Raw genomic sequence first — 19,545 nt, 5'->3', positions numbered from 1 at the left:
TTCTTGTAATCCTGATAATAATGCAGATATCTCACCTCTAGTTGTTGTTTCTTCCTGTAATCCTGATAATAATGCAGATATCTCACCTGAAGTTGTTGTTTATTCTTGTAATCCTGATAATAATGTAGATATCTCACCTCTAGTTGTTTCTTCTTGTAATCCTGATAATAATGCAGATATCTCACCTCTAGTTGTTGTACTCTTCCTGTAATCCTGATAATAATGCAGATATCTCACCTGAAGTTGTTTCTTCTTGTAATCCTGATAATAATGCAGATATCTCACCTCTAGTTGTTGTTTCTTCCTGTAATCCTGATAATAATGCAGATATCTCACCTCTAGCTGTTGTTTCTTCCTGTAATCCTGATAATAATGTTGATATCTCACCTCTAGTTGTTGTTTCTTCCTGTAATCCTGATAATAATGCAGATATCTCACTTCTAGTAATCCTGATAATAATGCAGATATCTCACCTCTAGTTGTTGTTTCTTCCTGTAATCCTGATAATAATGCAGATATCTCACTTCTAGTAATCCTGATAATAATGCAGATATCTCACCTCTAGTTGTTGTTTCTTCTTGTAATCCTGATAATAATGCAGATATCTCACCTCTAGTTGTTGTTTCTTCCTGTAATCCTGATAATAATGCAGATATCTCACCTCTAGTTGTTGTTTCTTCCTGTAATCCTGATAATAATGCAGATATCTCACCTCTAGTTGTTGTTTCTTCTTGTAATCCTGATAATAATGCAGATATCTCACCTCTAGTTGTTGTTTCTTCCTGTAATCCTGATAATAATGCAGATATCTCACCTCTAGTTGTTGTTTCTTCCTGTAATCCTGATAATAATGCAGATATCTCACCTTTAGTTGTTGTTTCTTCTTGTAATCCTGATAATAATGCAGATATCTCACCTCTAGTTGTTGTTTCTTCTTGTAATCCTGATAATAATGCAGATATCTCACCTCTAGTTGTTGTTTCTTCCTGTAATCCTGATAATAATGCAGATATCTCACCTCTAGTTGTTGTTTCTTCCTGTAATCCTGATAATAATGCAGATATCTCACCTGAAGTTGTTGTTTCTTCCTGTAATCCTGATAATAATGCAGATATCTCACCTCTAGTTGTTGTTTCTTCTTGTAATCCTGATAATAATGCAGATATCTCACCTCTAGTTGTTGTTTCTTCCTGTAATCCTGATAATAATGCAGATATCTCACCTCTAGTTGTTGTTTATTCTTGTAATCCTGATAATAATGCAGATATCTCACCTGAAGTTGTTTCTTCCTGTAATCCTGATAATAATGCAGATATCTCACCTCTAGTTGTTTCTTCTTGTAATCCTGATAATAATGCAGATATCTCACCTCTAGTTGTTGTTTCTTCCTGTAATCCTGATAATAATGCAGATATCTCACCTCTAGCTGTTGTTTCTTCCTGTAATCCTGATAATAATGCAGATATCTCACCTCTAGTTGTTGTTTCTTCCTGTAATCCTGATAATAATGCAGATATCTCACCTCTAGTTGTTGTTTCTTCCTGTAATCCTGATAATAATGCAGATATCTCACCTGAAGTTGTTGTTTATTCTTGTAATCCTGATAATAATGTAGATATCTCACCTCTAGTTGTTTCTTCTTGTAATCCTGATAATAATGCAGATATCTCACCTCTAGTTGTTGTACTCTTCCTGTAATCCTGATAATAATGCAGATATCTCACCTGAAGTTGTTTCTTCTTGTAATCCTGATAATAATGCAGATATCTCACCTCTAGTTGTTGTTTCTTCCTGTAATCCTGATAATAATGCAGATATCTCACCTCTAGTTGTTGTTTCTTCCTGTAATCCTGATAATAATGTAGATATCTCACCTCTAGTTGTTGTTTCTTCCTGTAATCCTGATAATAATGCAGATATCTCACCTCTAGTTGTTGTTTCTTCTTGTAATCCTGATAATAATGCAGATATCTCACCTCTAGTTGTTGTTTCTTCTTGTAATCCTGATAATAATGCAGATATCTCACCTCTAGTTGTTGTTTCTTCCTGTAATCCTGATAATAATGCAGATATCTCACCTCTAGTTGTTGTTTCTTCCTGTAATCCTGATAATAATGCAGATATCTCACCTCTAGTTGTTGTTTCTTCCTGTAATCCTGATAATAATGCAGATATCTCACCTCTAGCTGTTGTTTCTTCTTGTAATCCTGATAATAATGCAGATATCTCACCTCTAGTTGTTGTTTCTTCCTGTAATCCTGATAATAATGCAGATATCTCACCTCTAGTTGTTGTTTCTTCCTGTAATCCTGATAATAATGCAGATATCTCACCTCTAGTTGTTGTTTCTTCTTGTAATCCTGATAATAATGCAGATATCTCACCTCTAGTTGTTGTTTCTTCCTGTAATCCTGATAATAATGCAGATATCTCACCTCTAGTTGTTGTTTCTTCTCGTAATCCTGATAATAATGCAGATATCTCACCTCTAGTTGTTGTTTCTTCCTGTAATCCTGATAATAATGCAGATATCTCACCTCTAGTTGTTGTTTCTTCCTGTAATCCTGATAATAATGCAGATATCTCACCTCTAGTTGTTGTTTCTTCCTGTAATCCTGATAATAATGCAGATATCTCACCTCTAGTTGTTGTTTCTTCCTGTAATCCTGATAATAATGCAGATATCTCACCTCTAGTTGTTGTTTCTTCTTGTAATCCTGATAATAATGCAGATATCTCACCTCTAGTTGTTGTTTCTTCCTGTAATCCTGATAATAATGCAGATATCTCACCTCTAGTTGTTGTTTCTTCTTGTAATCCTGATAATAATGCAGATATCTCACCTCTAGTTGTTGTTTCTTCCTGTAATCCTGATAATAATGCAGATATCTCACCTGAAGTTGTTGTACTCTTCTTGTGGTTACATTTCCATTGAATTCACTGCAAATTGCAGCCCAACCTTCTTGTTCTACTGCTCAGTAGCAGCAGTGTGGTTTTTACCTTCAATAACTGGATGGTTTGACAACATTTGTTTTGGAGCGTTTTTTCATTCACACGAAAGTTTTTTTGAACAAATTATTTTTGCCTCTGCCGTTGTTTCGTCTCCAGATTCACACCAGTATTGGTGTTTTCTATTCCGGGTTTTAATGAGCACCACTAGACCAACAGCATGTGTTCATACTGAACCTAATCAGGATTAACCCAGGTGTTCATACTGAACCTAATCAGGATTAACCCAGGTGTTCATACTGAACCTAATCAGGATTAACCCAGGTGTTCATACTGAACCTAATCAGGATTAATCCAGGTGTTCATACTGCACCTAATCAGGATTAACCCAGGTGTTCATACTGAACCTAATCAGGATTAATCCAGGTGTTCATACTGCACCTAATCAGGCTTAACCCAGGTGTTCATACTGAACCTAATCAGGATTAACCCAGGTGTTCATACTGAACCTAATCAGGATTAACCCAGGTGTTCATACTGGACCTAATCAGGATTAACCCAGGTGTTCATACTGAACCTAATCAGGATTAACCCAGGTGTTCATACTGAACCTAATCAGGCTTAACCCAGGTGTTCTCATTCAGGCATACTTACCTTACTCCAGTCTCGACTAACTAAGCCAAATTTAAGACACGATCACGAAAGCTACTTAAATATCCTAGTTTAACTAGTCCTGGCTGAATCTAAACCCTGCAGGGTCTGAATGAAACCTAATGTCCAGTGGGATTGATCTGTTTGATCCAGTTGTTTGTTTCAGATTTCAGTTGTTGAATCCTTGACGTATTGTTGACTTCAAAACTTTTCAGTTTCAACAAATGCACTGGGTTGGTTGAAAAGTGATACTGTTTTGACATAGTGGAAGATATACTGAATTGATACTGTTTTTCATACTAAGATATGTGCTCATTGGTTATGCAAGAGGGTGGCAGGTAGCCTAGTGGTTAGAGCTGACAAGGTAAAAATACACTGCTCAAAAAAATAAAGGGAACACTTAAACAACACAATGTAACTCCAAGTCAATCACACTTCTGTGAAATCAAACTGTCCACTTAGGAAGCAACACTGATTGACAATACATTTCACATGCTGTTGTGCAAATGGAATAGACAATAGGTGGAAATTATAGGCAATTAGCAAGACACCCCCAATAAAGGAGTGGTTCTGCAGGTGGGGACCACAGACCACTTCTCAGTTCCTATGCTTCCTGGCTGATGTTTTGGTCACTTTTGAATGCTGGCGGTGCTTTCACTCTAGTGGTAGCATGAGACGGAGTCTACAACCCACACAAGTGGCTCAGGTAGTGCAGCTCATCCAGGATGGCACATCAATGCGAGCTGTGGCAAGAAGGTTTGCTGTGTCTGTCAGCGTAGTGTCCAGAGCATGGAGGCGCTACCAGGAGACAGGCCAGTACATCAGGAGACGTGGAGGAGGCCGTAGGAGGGCAACAACCCAGCAGCAAGACCGCTACCTCTGCCTTTGTGAAAGGAGGAGCAGGAGGAGCACTGCCAGAGCCCTGCAAAAGGACCTCCAGCAGGCCACATGTGCATGTGTCTGTTCAAACGGTCAGAAACAGACTCCATGAGGGTGGTATGAGGGCCCGACGTCCACAGGTGGGGGTTGTGCTTACAGCCCAACACCGTGCAGGACGTTTGGCATTTGCCAGAGAACACCAAGATTGGCAAATTCGCCACTGGCGCCCTGTGCTCTTCACAGATGAAAGCAGGTTCACACTGAGCACGTGACAGACGTGACAGAGTCTGGAGACGCCGTGGAGAACGTTCTGCTGCCTGCAACATCCTCCAGCATGACTGGTTTGGCGGTGGGTCAGTCATGGTGTGGGGTGGCATTTCTTTGGGGGGCTGCACAGCACTCCATGTGCTCGCCAGAGGTAGCCTGACTGCCATTAGGTACCGAGATGAGATCCTCAGACCCCTTGTGAGACCATATGCTAGTGCGGTTGGCCCTGGGTTCCTCCTAATGCAAGACAATGCTAGACCTCATGTGGCTGGAGTGTGTCAGCAGTTCCTGCAAGAGGAAAGCATTGATGCTATGGACTGGCCCGCCCGTTCCCCAGACCTGAATCCAATTGAGCACATCTGGGACATCATGTCTCGCTCCATCCACCAACGCCACGTTGCACCACAGACTGTCCAGGAGTTGGCGGATGCTTTAGTCCAGGTCTGGAAGGAGATCCCTCAGGAGACCATCCGCCACCTCATCAGGAGCATGCCCAGGCGTTGTAGGGAGGTCATACAGGCACGTGGAGGCCACACACACTACTGAGCCTCATTTTGACTTGTTTTAAGGACATTACATCAAAGTTGGATCAGCCTGTAGTGTGGTTTTCCACTTTAATTTTGAGTGTGACTCCAAATCCAGACCTCCATGGGTTGATAAATTGCATTTCCATTGATTATTTGTGTGTGATTTTGTTGTCAGCACATTCAACTATGTAAAGAAAAAAGTATTTGATAAGATTATTTCATTCATTCAGATCTAGGACGTGTTATTTTAGTGTTCCCTTTATTTTTTTGAGCAGTATATGTTGTTCTGCCCCTGAACAAGGCAGTTAACCCACTGTTCCCTGGTAGGCAATCATTGTAAATAATAATTTGTTCTGTTGGGGCTAGGGGGCAGTATTGAGAATTTTGAAAAAAATATGCGCCCATTTTTAACTGCCTGCTACACCAACTCAGAAGCTAGGATATGCATATTATTAACATATTTGGATAGAAAACACTCTGAATTTTCTAAAACTGTTTGAATGGTGTCTGTAAGTATAACAAAGCTCATATGGCAGGCAAAAACCTGAGAAGAATACAAGCAGGAAATGAGAATTTTGTGGCTGTACTATTTTCGAGACATTGCTAATAGATCACACAGTAACAAAGGATTCATTTTGCACTTCCTACGGCTTCCACTAGATGTCAACGATCTTTATAAAGTTGTTTGAAGCGTCTATGATGAACAGAGACCGGATGACAAGGAAGGGAAGTTGACGTCCCTGGGATGTCGTCACTTCATTATTGTGCGCACATGCGCGTTCATGTGAGGCAAGACATTTTTCAAAACGTTTTTCAAGACACAGGAGAGGTCGGGTTGAAACATTACTGATGTTTCACGTTAAAAATGGCCCTAAAGATTGATGCTAAACAACGTTTGACATGTTTGAACGAACGTAAATAGATTTTTTTTTAAACTTTTCGGCGTGACTCCCCCCCCCCCCCTACATTTTGAGGAGCCTACTGAACGCGCTAACAACATGGAACAACTTGGAGTTATTTGGACATAAATTATGAACTTTGTCGAAAGAAACCACATTTGTTGTGGATCTGGGATTCCTGGAAGTTCCTTCTGATGAAGATAATCAAAGGTAAGGGATTATTTACAATAGTATTATTGATATTAGATGGTTCCAAGATGGTGCTAACCTGTATATCCTAGCCTATTGTTCTTAGCATAGCACCCGGTTTATTGCAAAGTGTGATTTCCCAGTAAAGTTATTTTTAAATCTGGCAATGCGGTAGCATTTATGAGATGTTAATCTATAATTCTTTGAATGACAATATTATAATTTACCAATGTTTTCGAATAGTAATTTTGTAAATTGTAACGCTGCTTCACCGGAAGCATTTGAGGGAAAAAAAATTCTGAATTTCACCGCCACTGTAAAATGCTGTTTTTGGATATAAATATGAACTTGATGGAACAAAAAATGCATGTATTGTATAACATAATGTCCTAGGAGTGTCATCTGATGAAGATTGTCAAAGGTTAGTGCATAATTTTAGCTGGTTTTCTGCTTTTGTTGACGCCTGTCTTTGAATTGACAAAACATTACACACAGCTATTTTCAATGTACTCTCCTAACATAACCTAACTTTATGCTTCGCCGTAAAGCCTCTTTGAAATCGGACAATGTGGTTGGATTTAGGAGATGTTTATCTTTCAAATGGTGAAAAATAGTTGATTGTTTGAGAAATTGAAATTATTAGATTCTTGCAGTTTTGAATTTCCCGCCATGGTATCTTATCAATAAATCCCATTAGCGGGATCAGAGCGGGAAGGGGTCCTCTAGAGGTTAACCGACTTGCCTAATTAAATAAAGGTTAAATAAAATTAAAAAATAATGAAGTCTGTTGATTGTCAATCATTGGGTTCCTTTGTTTTTGCAATATGCTCAAATCAAATCAAGCTTTATTTATACAGCACTTTTCAGACATGGATGCCACGCAATGGCTTCACAGGAAAAAACAATGAAAATAAACGGGTATTTACTACACAACTGGAAGACTACGGAACATTCCAAGGAAAATCCATTGATTAAAATATTAACAATTGGATGCAATATTCAACCATAACGAGATGGACAAGCCAGCACAGGTGTAACACATTCTGACTAACGAGGTGACACCAATCAGTGCTAACGAGCTAAAGTCCAACCTCAAAACATAAATGGAAAAACCAAAGCCTGTAACACCTTCCCCCTTAAGACAACAAATATATCCTACATTTTTGTTGGACAAGTTTGCTCGCCACCAACAGAAAACAACTTCCATTTCACATTATAATCAACTACAATGCTTCACCTTCACCAATATAAACATGGTGTCTACTGGCTGTCAACAATTAAAAACAAGAAAAAACACTTACTTTTAAATAATAATAATATACAATAGTATTTTTTCACCTTTTTCTTTCTATAGAATCCCCCACCTTGGTTCACTTACTATAGAATACTAAAACTCACTAGCTTCTAGAACTCTCGTCTTCCTAAAACTCACTAGCTTCTAGAACTCTCGTCTTCCTAAAACTCACTAGCTTCTAGAACTCTCTTCTTCCTAAAACTCACTAGCTTCTAGAACTCTCCTCTTCCTAAAACTCACTGGCTTCTAGAACTCTCGTCTTCCTAAAACTCACTAGCTTCTAGAACTCTCCTCTTCCTAAAACTCACTAGCTTCTAGAACTCTCTTCTTCCTAAAACTCACTAGCTTCTAGAACTCTCTTCTTCCTAAAACTCACTAGCTTCTAGAACTCTCTTCTTCCTAAAACTCACTAGCTTCTAGAACTCTCATCTTCCTAAAACTCACTAGCTTCTAGAACTCTCTTCTTCCTAAAACTCACTAGCTTCTAGAACTCTCCTCTTCCTAAAACTCACTGGCTTCTAGAACTCTCGTCTTCCTAAAACTCACTAGCTTCTAGAACTCTCCTCTTCCTAAAACTCACTAGCTTCTAGAACTCTCTTCTTCCTAAAACTCACTAGCTTCTAGAACTCTCTTCTTCCTAAAACTCACTAGCTTCTAGAACTCTCTTCTTCCTAAAACTCACTAGCTTCTAGAACTCTCGTCTTCCTAAAACTCACTAGCTTCTAGAACTCTCATCCCCTTGGAACGAGCCCAAACAAAACTCATCTCCAATACAGAAAAACATGCAGTCAAAATAAATTGTGATCCATGGCAACGCACTGGCTAAACGCAAAACACAAAATTGTTTGACAAAACTTTTTGAGACAATCAGCAACCAAGTTGTCCTCACCACAGACATGTCTGATTTCAAGAGGAAACTCCTGCAATATCCGTAGTAACTTTCCACATCGCTGCAGAGCTTCTCTCTCTTTTCAGGGTTCACTAGATAGGCATGTTGTTGGATCGGGGCCCAGTCCCCAATGTCATGCTCTAGTACATTTGGGTTGGCACATCTGAGAATGAACCCTGATATTATAAAAGCAGGGTAACAATGTCAATATAATAGTCAGTTGGTTACATAAATAATTATGATTACTAAATGTCACATGAAATGTAAATATTAAATATTTGGTTGCATAGTCTTATTTTCAAAGTCTTTTCAATGACATGTTGCTAGGTGGGATATCCCCAATGTCAAAACACAGTTTTAACGTGTCCAAATCAATAACCAATATGCAGAAACAGTTTGTGATATTTTGAAAACCTAAACATAAAATGTGTTATGAACACAAACATCTGCCACAATAATCATATTACTTGGATTTTTTTTAAACAAGCACCTTATAAACTGCACAAGCACCAGACAAGTAGCAAACAAGTAGCAATAAATCACTGATATCGATTAGGGGGGAAATCAGGTTGTACATGATGTTGAAACTAACACAACTAAAAAAACACATGGAAATGGGAGATATATTTAACCTCACTGGTTAGAGGACAACATGCAGAAGACAGTCAGCTACATTTTGGAGTGATGCATTTCAATGTAGGGGTCGCTAAACAAAGGAACTTATTTGTCATCACTCATCGATATCATGTTGAAATCAATTGTGCGAGAGGAGGGAGATGAGGTTGCAAGTCCTGTTAAAACTAACAGCTCAAAAACCACACGGAATCTGGGAATAATGTGTACATCCCTGGTTAGAGGACAATTTGTAGAAAACAGCTAGCTACATTTTGAAGTGTTGCATTTTGATTCAAGTGGGTCACCAACATGGTAAGTGTAACTCTTTTTTTGTTAGTCACTTTTTGTTAAATCACATAAATAGTAACTCTTCCATTTCAGAGCCTGGATTTTCCCCTGAGGCTAATATCCATATCATGTTGAAATCAATAGAACAGGGGACAAACGTTTAGGTTCTACATTGTGACATCATTAAAATACTCCTTCTACAATGTTAAAACATTCTACATTGTGACATCATTAAAATACTCCTTCTACAATGTTAAAACATTCTACATTGTGACATTAATTCATTGATATCATGAAACAACTCCTTCATGTATGTATTTTCTGATGTTTGATCAGATGTCTTTAATCAGATTATCTCTGGTCACAGCTATAAGATTTCTCTCCTGTGTGTGTTCTCTTGTGTACTGTCAGACCGCTAGATGAAACAAAACTCTTCCCACAATGATTACAGCTATAAGGTTTCTCTCCTGTGTGTGTTCATCGGTGTATAGTCAGATAGCTAGATTGACTAAAACTCTTCCCACATTGATCACAGCTATAAGGTTTCTCTCCTGTGTGCATTCTCTGGTGCATTGTCAGATAGCTAGATTGACTAAAACTCTTCCCACATTGATCACAGATATAAGGTTTCTCTCCTGTGTGTATTCTCTGGTGTGAAGTCAGAGAGCCAGATGTAGTAAAACTCTTCCCACATTGATTACAGCTATATGGTTTCTCTCCTGTGTGTGTTCGTTGGTGTATAGTCAGATAGCAAGATGTAGTAAAACTCTTCCCACATTGATCACAGCTATAAGATTTCTCTCCTGTGTGTGTTCTCTGGTGTAGTGTCAGAGTTCTAGATGCAGCAAAATTCTTCCCACATTGACCACAGCTATAAGGTTTATCTCCTGTGTGTGTTCTCTGGTGTACTGTCAGCTCTCCAGATCGACCAAAACTCTTCCCACATTGATCACAGCTATACAATTTCTCTCCTGTGTGTGTTCTCTGGTGTGATACCAGATGGCCAGATTGACCAAAACTTTTCCCACATTGACCACAGCTATAAGGTTTCTCTCCTGTGTGTATTCTCTGATGAATTTTAATGCCTGATGAGGAAGTAAATCTCTTCCCACAGTCAGAGCAGCAGTGAGTTCTCTTCCCTGTGGATCTCTGCAAGTGTTTCTTGAGGTGTTCTGATGTGGAGAGACTCTTCTCTGCCTCGTCAGCATCATGAGGTTGTTGAGGCTCCCCAGAGGACCCACAATAGTAAAGTTTCTCTCCTGCGTGAACAACAAAGTCAGACAGATGGTTAAAGGCCCACAACAGCAGAAATCCACTGTAAAAGGTGATGCCAACAGCGGAGCCATGATGTTGGACAACAATTGACGTCTGTAATGAATGTTAAAATTATTTGACATTTGCCTTAAAATGAGCAAGAATAGTCATATTTTGTCTTGTTTTCACATTCGTAGTAACATCAATGATTGTAGGCTAGAAATAAGTTATTCATGTTGTTGAACCTCTAAGCAGTGTGCCAGACGACTTTTGGTCTCCAATATAGGCCCCTTTCTGTATTTGCTAAAATTGCGGCACGAGGGCAATTTGATTGCAGAAACTCCTCCCTGCTAATGAGGAAACCACTAGTTATGGATGTAGTATATCTGCCTGGAGCAAACATGGTGAGCAAAGATTTTCGTTTTTCACAATGTATTCTGAATGTGAATGGGGGAAACTCAGGGGAGTAACCTCCATTTCCAGGTTGATGATGAGTTCATTTCACACTACTTTGGATTATAATTGTAAGGATATTTGAATGTCCTGTTTAATATAATGCTTGCTAAAGCATTAAGAATTATGTGTAATTATTGAAGAACCGCGTTAATGACAGTATCCATTTGGGTGTTGTCAATAAAGTTAAGATTTTATTTATTTATTTAACCAGGTAGGCCAGTTGAGAACAAGTTCTCATTTACAACTGTGACCTGGCCAAGATAAAGCAAAGCAGTGCGACAAAAAAACAACAGAGTTACACGTTGGATAAACAAACGTACAGTCAATAACACAATAGAAAAATCTACATACAATGTGTGCAAATGGAGTACGGAGGCAAGGCAATAAATAGACCATAGTAGTGAAGTAATTACAATTTAGCAAATTAACACTGGAGAGATAGATGTGCAGATGATGATGTGCAAGTAGAAATACTGGTGTGCAAAAGAGCAGAAAAAGTAAATAAAAACATGGGGATGAGGTAGGCAGTTGGATGGGCTATTTACAGATGGGCTGTGTACAGCTGCAGCGATCAGTAAGCTGATCAGATAGCTGATGCTTGAAGTTAGTGAGGGAGATATATGTCTCCAACTTCAGCGATTTTTGCAATTCGTTCCAGTCACTGGCAGCAGAGAACTGGAAGGAAATGCGGCCAAAGTAGGTGTTGGCTTTGGGGATGACCAGTGAGATATACCTCCTGGAGCGTGTGCTATGGGTGGGTGTTGCTATGGTGACCAGTGAGCTGAGTTAAGGCGGAGCTTTACATAGCAAAGACTTATAGATGACCTGGAGCCAGTGGGTTTGGCGACGAATATGTAGCGAGGGCCAGCCGACGAGAGCGTACAGGTCGCAGTGGTGGGTGGTATATGGGGCATTGGTGACAAAACGGATGGCACTGTGATAGACTGCATCCAGTTTGCTGAGTAGAGTGTTGGAGGCTATTTTGAAAATGACATCGCCGAAGTTAACCTGTTAGGGCTAGGGGGCAGTATTGACACGGCTGGATAAAAAACATACCCGATTTAATCTGGTTACCACTCCTACCCAGTAACTAGAATATGCATATACTTATTACATATGGATAGAAAACACCCTACATTTTCTAAAACTGTTTGAATGGTGTCTGTGAGTATAACAGAACTCAAATGGCAGGTCAAAACCTGAGAGATTCCTTTACAGGAAGTGGCCTGTCTGACCATTTCTTGAACTTCTTTTCCATCTCTATCATTTACTAAGGATCTCTGCTCTAACGTGACACTTCCCACGTCGTCCATAGGCGCTCAGAGCCCGGGAAAAAACAGAATGTCGTCATTCCAGCCCCAGGCTGAAACACATTATCGCCTTTCTCAAGTGGCCGATCAAGGGACACTGGGCTTAGGCGCGTGACCCGACCGCCCCCGCCTTTGGGAATTTTTCCTCTGTTTGCCGAAAAGGAGATTCCCTGTCGGAATATTATCGCTTTTCTACGAGAAAAATGTCGTAAAAATTGATTTTAAACAGCGGTTGACATGCTTCGAAGTACGGTAATGGAATATTTAGAATTTTATTGTCACGAATTGCGCCATGCGCGCGACACTTCTTTACTATTTCGGATAGTGTCTGGAACGCACAAACAAAACGCCGCTATTCGGATATAACGATGGATTATTTTGGACCAAACCAACATTTGTTATTGAAGTAGCAGTCCTGGGTGTGCATTCTGACGAAGACAACAAAAGGTAATCAAACTTTTATAATAGTAAATATGATTATGGTGAGTGCTAAACTTGCCGGGTGTCTAAATAGCGAGCCCGTGATGCCTGGGCTATGTACTTAGAATATTGCAAAATGTGCTTTCACCAAAAAGCTATTTTAAAATCGGACATATCGAGTGCATAGAGGAGGTCTGTATCTATAATTCTTAAAATAATTGTTATGCTTTTTGTGAACGTTTATCGTGAGTAATTTAGTAAAATGTTAGCAAATTCCCCGGAAGTTTGCGGGGGGTATGCTAGTTCTGAACGTCACATGCTAATGTAAAAAGCTGGTTTTTGATATAAATATGAACTTGATTGAACAAAACATGCATGTATTGTATAACATATTGTCCTAGGGTTGTCATCTGATGAAGATCATCAAAGGTGAGTGCTGCATTTAGCTGTCTTCTGGGTTTTGGTGACATTATATGCTGGCTTGAAAAATGGGTGTCTGATTATTTCTGGCTTGGTACTCTGCTGACATAATCTAATGTTTTGCTTTCGTTGTAAAGCCTTTTTGAAATCGGACAGTGTGGTTAGATTAACGAGAGTCTTGTCTTTAAATAGCTGTAAAATAGTCATATGTTTGAGAAATTGAAGTAATAGGATTTTTAACGTTTTGAAAATCGCGCCACAGGCTGCCAGTGGCTGTTACGTAGGTGGGACGAATTCGTCCCACCTAGCCCATAGAGGTTAACCTCTATGGGCTTTTTACATGCTAATGTAAAAAGCTGGTTTTTGATATAAATATGAACTTGATTGAACAAAACATGCATGTATTGTATAACATAATGTCCTAGGAGTGTCATCTGATGAAGATTATCAAAGGTTAGTACTGCATTTAGCTGTGGTTTTGGTTTTTGTGACATATCAAACGCTGTTTAAAATCTATTTTTATGCTACTTTTCTCGTAAAATAGCGATAATATTACAACCGGGCAACGTTGTATTCATTCAAAGGCTGAAAGAAAAAAAAATTGAATTCTCGTGAACGCGCATCTCAGTCTCACTGTCCCCAGGCTGACTGATCACAAACAGAGCTGCTGTACTTTGCCCAGAGACAGCAGACACCCCATTCCACTTTCTGGTGGCTTTAGAGAGCAAATGGAAGCCTTAGAAAGTGTCACGTTACAGCACAGATGCTGTAATGTCGATAGAGATGCAGAAGGACAACAAATTATCAGACAGGGCCTTCCTGTATGGAATCTTCTCAGGTTTTTGCCTGCCATATGAGTTCTGTTATACTCACAGACACCATTCAAACAGTTTTAGAAACTTTAGAGTGTTTTCTATCCAAATCTACTAATTATATGCATATTCTAGTTTCTGGGCAGGAGTAGTAACCAGATTAAATCGGGTACGTTTTTTATCCGGACGCGAAAATACTGCCCCCTATCCCAAACAGGGTAAACTATCATTATAACATCATGGATGAATTCTAGAATATACTATATAGCCTAGAAACCTGGTTAAACTATCATTATGACATCATGGATGGCCAGTCCTTGTATTCATAGTGTAGTGAATTCAGGGGGAGGCCCTGAGCTGAACTCAAACCTGGGTCCAGTGACTGTCAAGCCAACACCTTATAACTGTTACGCCAAGATGTCTGAACTTCTTGACGAGGTCCCTATGAATTTGAGAGTGGTTACATTTCTCCTTCCCCCATCCCTCAGCTGTTTACCAAACCAAGCCTCTGGGCAGCCATTTTGTTTCTGTTTTAAAACTAGGTTGCCAATTTAAAAAAGCCACACAACAATCAACCAATCTGCCGTTCATACAACAACAAAGCTGTAATTCCACCACTGTTTTGGTTATAAGATGATTATGGGGTTGGAGAAATGTAACTACTCTCAAATTCATAGACTGACCTATGGATGCAAGGACTGACCATCCATGATATCAACATTATAGTTTTAACCATGTTGAGGCTATACAGTGTTGATTTACATTATTTCTAAACATTGGAGTAAAAAAAGTTTCTTTGGGGGTTCTGATGGGGTACAACAGTTGAACTAAGCTCATGAGGCATGTGTTATATTCTTCAAGAATCAATGGCTATAAATTAATAATTATAAAGTCACAATATGGATGTAGCAATTGCAGATTTCCCCTTTAACACCACACATCAGTTCAACAACTGCAGAGTTTGTGACTCTGTATTTAAGACAGTACTTACTAGTGTTTATCAGGGCCCGTTCATCGTTAAAACCATTGGATGCCTTGAGATGCCTTTGGGAAACCGGGCCCAGATATACAGTTTCCTCCTCTTCTTCCTTTTTCGATGTGACAGTCATCTCCCCCTCCTCTTCCACTCCATAAACTGCATCTTCCTCCTCTTCTTTTACAGTAACATCCTCCTCCTCTTTCACTCTGAACGCATCTTCCTCTTCTTTTACTGAAACGTCTTTCTCTTCTTCTTTCACTGTAACAGCCTCACCCTCTACTTGTTTTTGCATTGAAACAGCCTCCTCTTCCTCCTCCTCTTTGACGAGAGCTTCTTTCTCCGTCCAACAGACCTCTTCTTTAGCAGGAGGAGAGTAGCTTAGTGAGCGCATGGTCGGAGATGTTAGCTAGCTAAGCTAATGCTAACTTAACCAGCCCGCTAGCTGAATAATAACAACAACACCGTAAATATGAAATTAAATCGGATAACTAACTAGACGACAGAAGAGGGTTTAAAACACAGTGGCTAATATACACTAAAGCATCTAAAGAGCTTTATTGGTTTGGCTATTTTGTCTAGCAAGCTACCGAGGTGGCTGAATAACTGTTGTTGCTGTTGAAAGAAGCGTTCCGTCCACTACATTATACGTCACACCAACAGCATTACCTTAAATTCCCAGACCGCCATCTGCTGACTGGAGTGGGTAACATAGTTGAGTAAAATCTATATTATAATGTTCAGACAAAAAGTTAAACGGTAGGAACTTCCTGAATTGGAATTACCCCTCTACACATGTACTGCACTGGAATTATCCCATTGGCTGGCAGAAACGTGCAGTTTCGTTTTTATTGGGCCATCAAAGCTGTGTCAGAGATTTTTGTGATTGGTTCCATTTCAGTCACATGTGCATAAGGGAGAGGTGGTGTCTGATGTCTGCAGGTCAATGCAACTGAGAAATATGATCCTTGTAACTATTCTCTGTGAATATCAGCAGTGGGAATGATTGTGAAATATGATCCTTGTAATTATTCTCTGTGAATATCAGCAGTGGGAATGATTGTGAAATATGATCCTTGTAATTATTCTCTGTGAATATCAGCAGTGGTAATGATTGTGAAATATTTAGTTCATTTCATCAGAGCAACATGATAATTAATGATTTCTGAACAACCATTTTTTATTTAATGTCTATTAAGAATATCTGATCAACTTTATTTCACTTGGTGATGTTTCATTATAGAGAACATAACAATACATGACATCTACAGTGGTGATGTTTCATTATAGAGAACATAACAATACATGACATCTACAGTGGTGATGTTTCATTATAGAGAACATGACATAACAATACATGACATCTACAGTGGTGATGTTTCATTATAGAGAACATAACATAACAATACATGACATCTACAGTGGTGATGTTTCATTATAGAGAACATAACATGACAATACATGACATCTACAGTGGTGATGTTTCATTATAGAGAACATAACAATACATGACATCTACAGTGGTGATGTTTCATTATAGAGAACATAACATGACAATACATGACATCTACAGTGGTGATGTTTCATTATAGAGAACATGACATAACAATACATGACATCTACAGTGGTGATGTTTCATTATAGAGAACATGACAATACATGACATCTACAGTGGTGATGTTTCATTATAGAGAACATGACATAACAATACATGACATCTACAGTGGTGATGTTTCATTATAGAGAACATGACATAACAATACATGACATCTACAGTGGTTATGTTTCATTATAGAGAACATGACATAACAATACATGACATCTACAGTGGTGATGTTTCATTATAGAGAACATGACATAACAATACATGACATCTACAGTGGTGATGTTTCATTATAGAGAACATAACAATACATGACATCTACAGTGGTGATGTTTCATTATAGAGAACATGACATGACAATACATGACATCTACAGTGGTGATGTTTCATTATAGAGAACATAACATAACAATACATGACATCTACAGTGGTGATGTTTCATTATAGAGAACATGACATAACAATACATGACATCTACAGTGGTTATGTTTCATTATAGAGAACATAACAATACATGACATCTACAGTGGTGATGTTTCATTATAGAGAACATAACATAACAATACATGACATCTACAGTGGTGATGTTTCATTATAGAGAACATAACAATACATGACATCTACAGTGGTGATGTTTCATTATAGAGAACATAACATGACAATACATGACATCTACAGTGGTGATGTTTCATTATAGAGAACATAACAATACATGACATCTACAGTGGTGATGTTTCATTATAGAGAACATAACATGACAATACATGACATCTACAGTGGTGATGTTTCATTATAGAGAACATAACAATACATGACATCTACAGTGGTGATGTTTCATTATAGAGAACATAACATGACAATACATGACATCTACAGTGGTGATGTTTCATTATAGAGAACATGACAATACATGACATCTACAGTGGTGATGTTTCATTATAGAGAACATAACATGACAATACATGACATCTACAGTGGTGATGTTTCATTATAGAGAACATGACAATACATGACATCTACAGTGGTGATGTTTCATTATAGAGAACATGACAATATATGACATCTACAGTGGTGATGTTTCATTATAGAGAACATGACATAACAATACATGACATCTACAGTGGTGATGTTTCATTATAGAGAACATGACAATACATGACATCTACAGTGGTGATGTTTCATTATAGAGAACATAACAATACATGACATCTACAGTGGTGATGTTTCATTATAGAGAACATAACAATACATGACATCTACAGTGGTGATGTTTCATTATAGAGAACATAACAATACATGACATCTACAGTGGTGATGTTTCATTATAGAGAACATAACATAACAATACATGACATCTACAGTGGTGATGTTTCATTATAGAGAACATGACAATACATGACATCTACAGTGGTGATGTGTCATTATAGAGAACATGACATGACAATACATGACATCTACAGTGGTGATGTTTCATTATAGAGAACATAACATAACAATACATGACATCTACAGTGGTGATGTTTCATTATAGAGAACATGACATAACAATACATGACATCTACAGTGGTGATGTTTCATTATAGAGAACATGACATAACAATACATGACATCTACAGTGGTGATGTTTCATTATAGAGAACATGACAATACATGACATCTACAGTGGTGATGTTTCATTATAGAGAACATAACATAACAATACATGACATCTACAGTGGTGATGTTTCATTATAGAGAACATAACATGACAATACATGACATCTACAGTGGTGATGTTTCATTATAGAGAACATAACAATACATGACATCTACAGTGGTGATGTTTCATTATAGAGAACATAACATAACAATACATGACATCTACAGTGGTGATGTTTCATTATAGAGAACATGACAATACATGACATCTACAGTGGTGATGTTTCATTATAGAGAACATAACATGACAATACATGACATCTACAGTGGTGATGTTTCATTATAGAGAACATGACAATACATGACATCTAAGTAGCTGAATATGATTATGGACTAACACTTTGAAGGACACAACTCGTGTTGTTCTGGTTAAACAGTGGGGATTTTTTTTACAATTAGGAAATAATATGTCATGTTTTACTCGTACCTCAGCCAGCATTGTGAATGGTTAGGAAATAATATGTCATGTTTTACTAGTACCTCAGCCAGCATTGTGAATGGTTAGGAAATAATATGTCATGTTTTACTCGTACCTCAGCCAGCATTGTGAATGGTTAGGAAATAATATGTCATGTTTTACTCGTACCTCAGCCAGCATTGTGAATGGTTAGGAAATAATATGTCATGTTTTACTCGTACCTCAGCCAGCATTGTGAATGGTTAGGAAATAATATGTCATGTTTTACTCGTACCTCAGCCAGCATTGTGAATGGTTAGGAAATAATATGTCATGTTTTACTCGTACCTCAGCCAGCATTGTGAATGGTTAGGAAATAATATGTCATGTTTTACTCGTACCTCAGCCAGCATTGTGAATGGTTAGGAAATAATATGTCATGTTTTACTCGTACCTCAGCCAGCATTGTGAATGGTTAGGAAATAATATGTCATGTTTTACTAGTACCTCAGCCAGCATTGTGAATGGTTAGGAAATAATATGTCATGTTTTACTCGTACCTCAGCCAGCATTGTGAATGGTTAGGAAATAATATGTCATGTTTTACTCGTACCTCAGCCAGCATTGTGAATGGTTAGGAAATAATATGTCATGTTTTACTAGTACCTCAGCTAGTATTGTGAATGGTGTCTGATGCAGTGACATACTAGACCATGGCAGTAAATATAATACTTTGGTGTTTTTAGTCAGGC

At 38.4% G+C, this 19,545-nt stretch overlaps 1 pseudogene; it reads right to left on the bottom strand.

Annotated features, from left to right (window-relative positions):
* Positions 1–9,617: 9,617 nt before the first annotated feature.
* On the bottom strand, positions 9,618–15,808 carry LOC145876235 (uncharacterized; annotated as a pseudogene).
* Positions 15,809–19,545: the final 3,737 nt, after the last annotated feature.

Source organism: Salmo salar, unplaced genomic scaffold (genome assembly GCF_965601325.2).
Source record: "Salmo salar unplaced genomic scaffold, fSalSal1 ptg000519l, whole genome shotgun sequence".
NCBI classification, from domain to species: Eukaryota; Metazoa; Chordata; class Actinopteri; order Salmoniformes; family Salmonidae; genus Salmo; species Salmo salar.
This window is presented reverse-complemented; position numbering and strand designations above follow the sequence as displayed.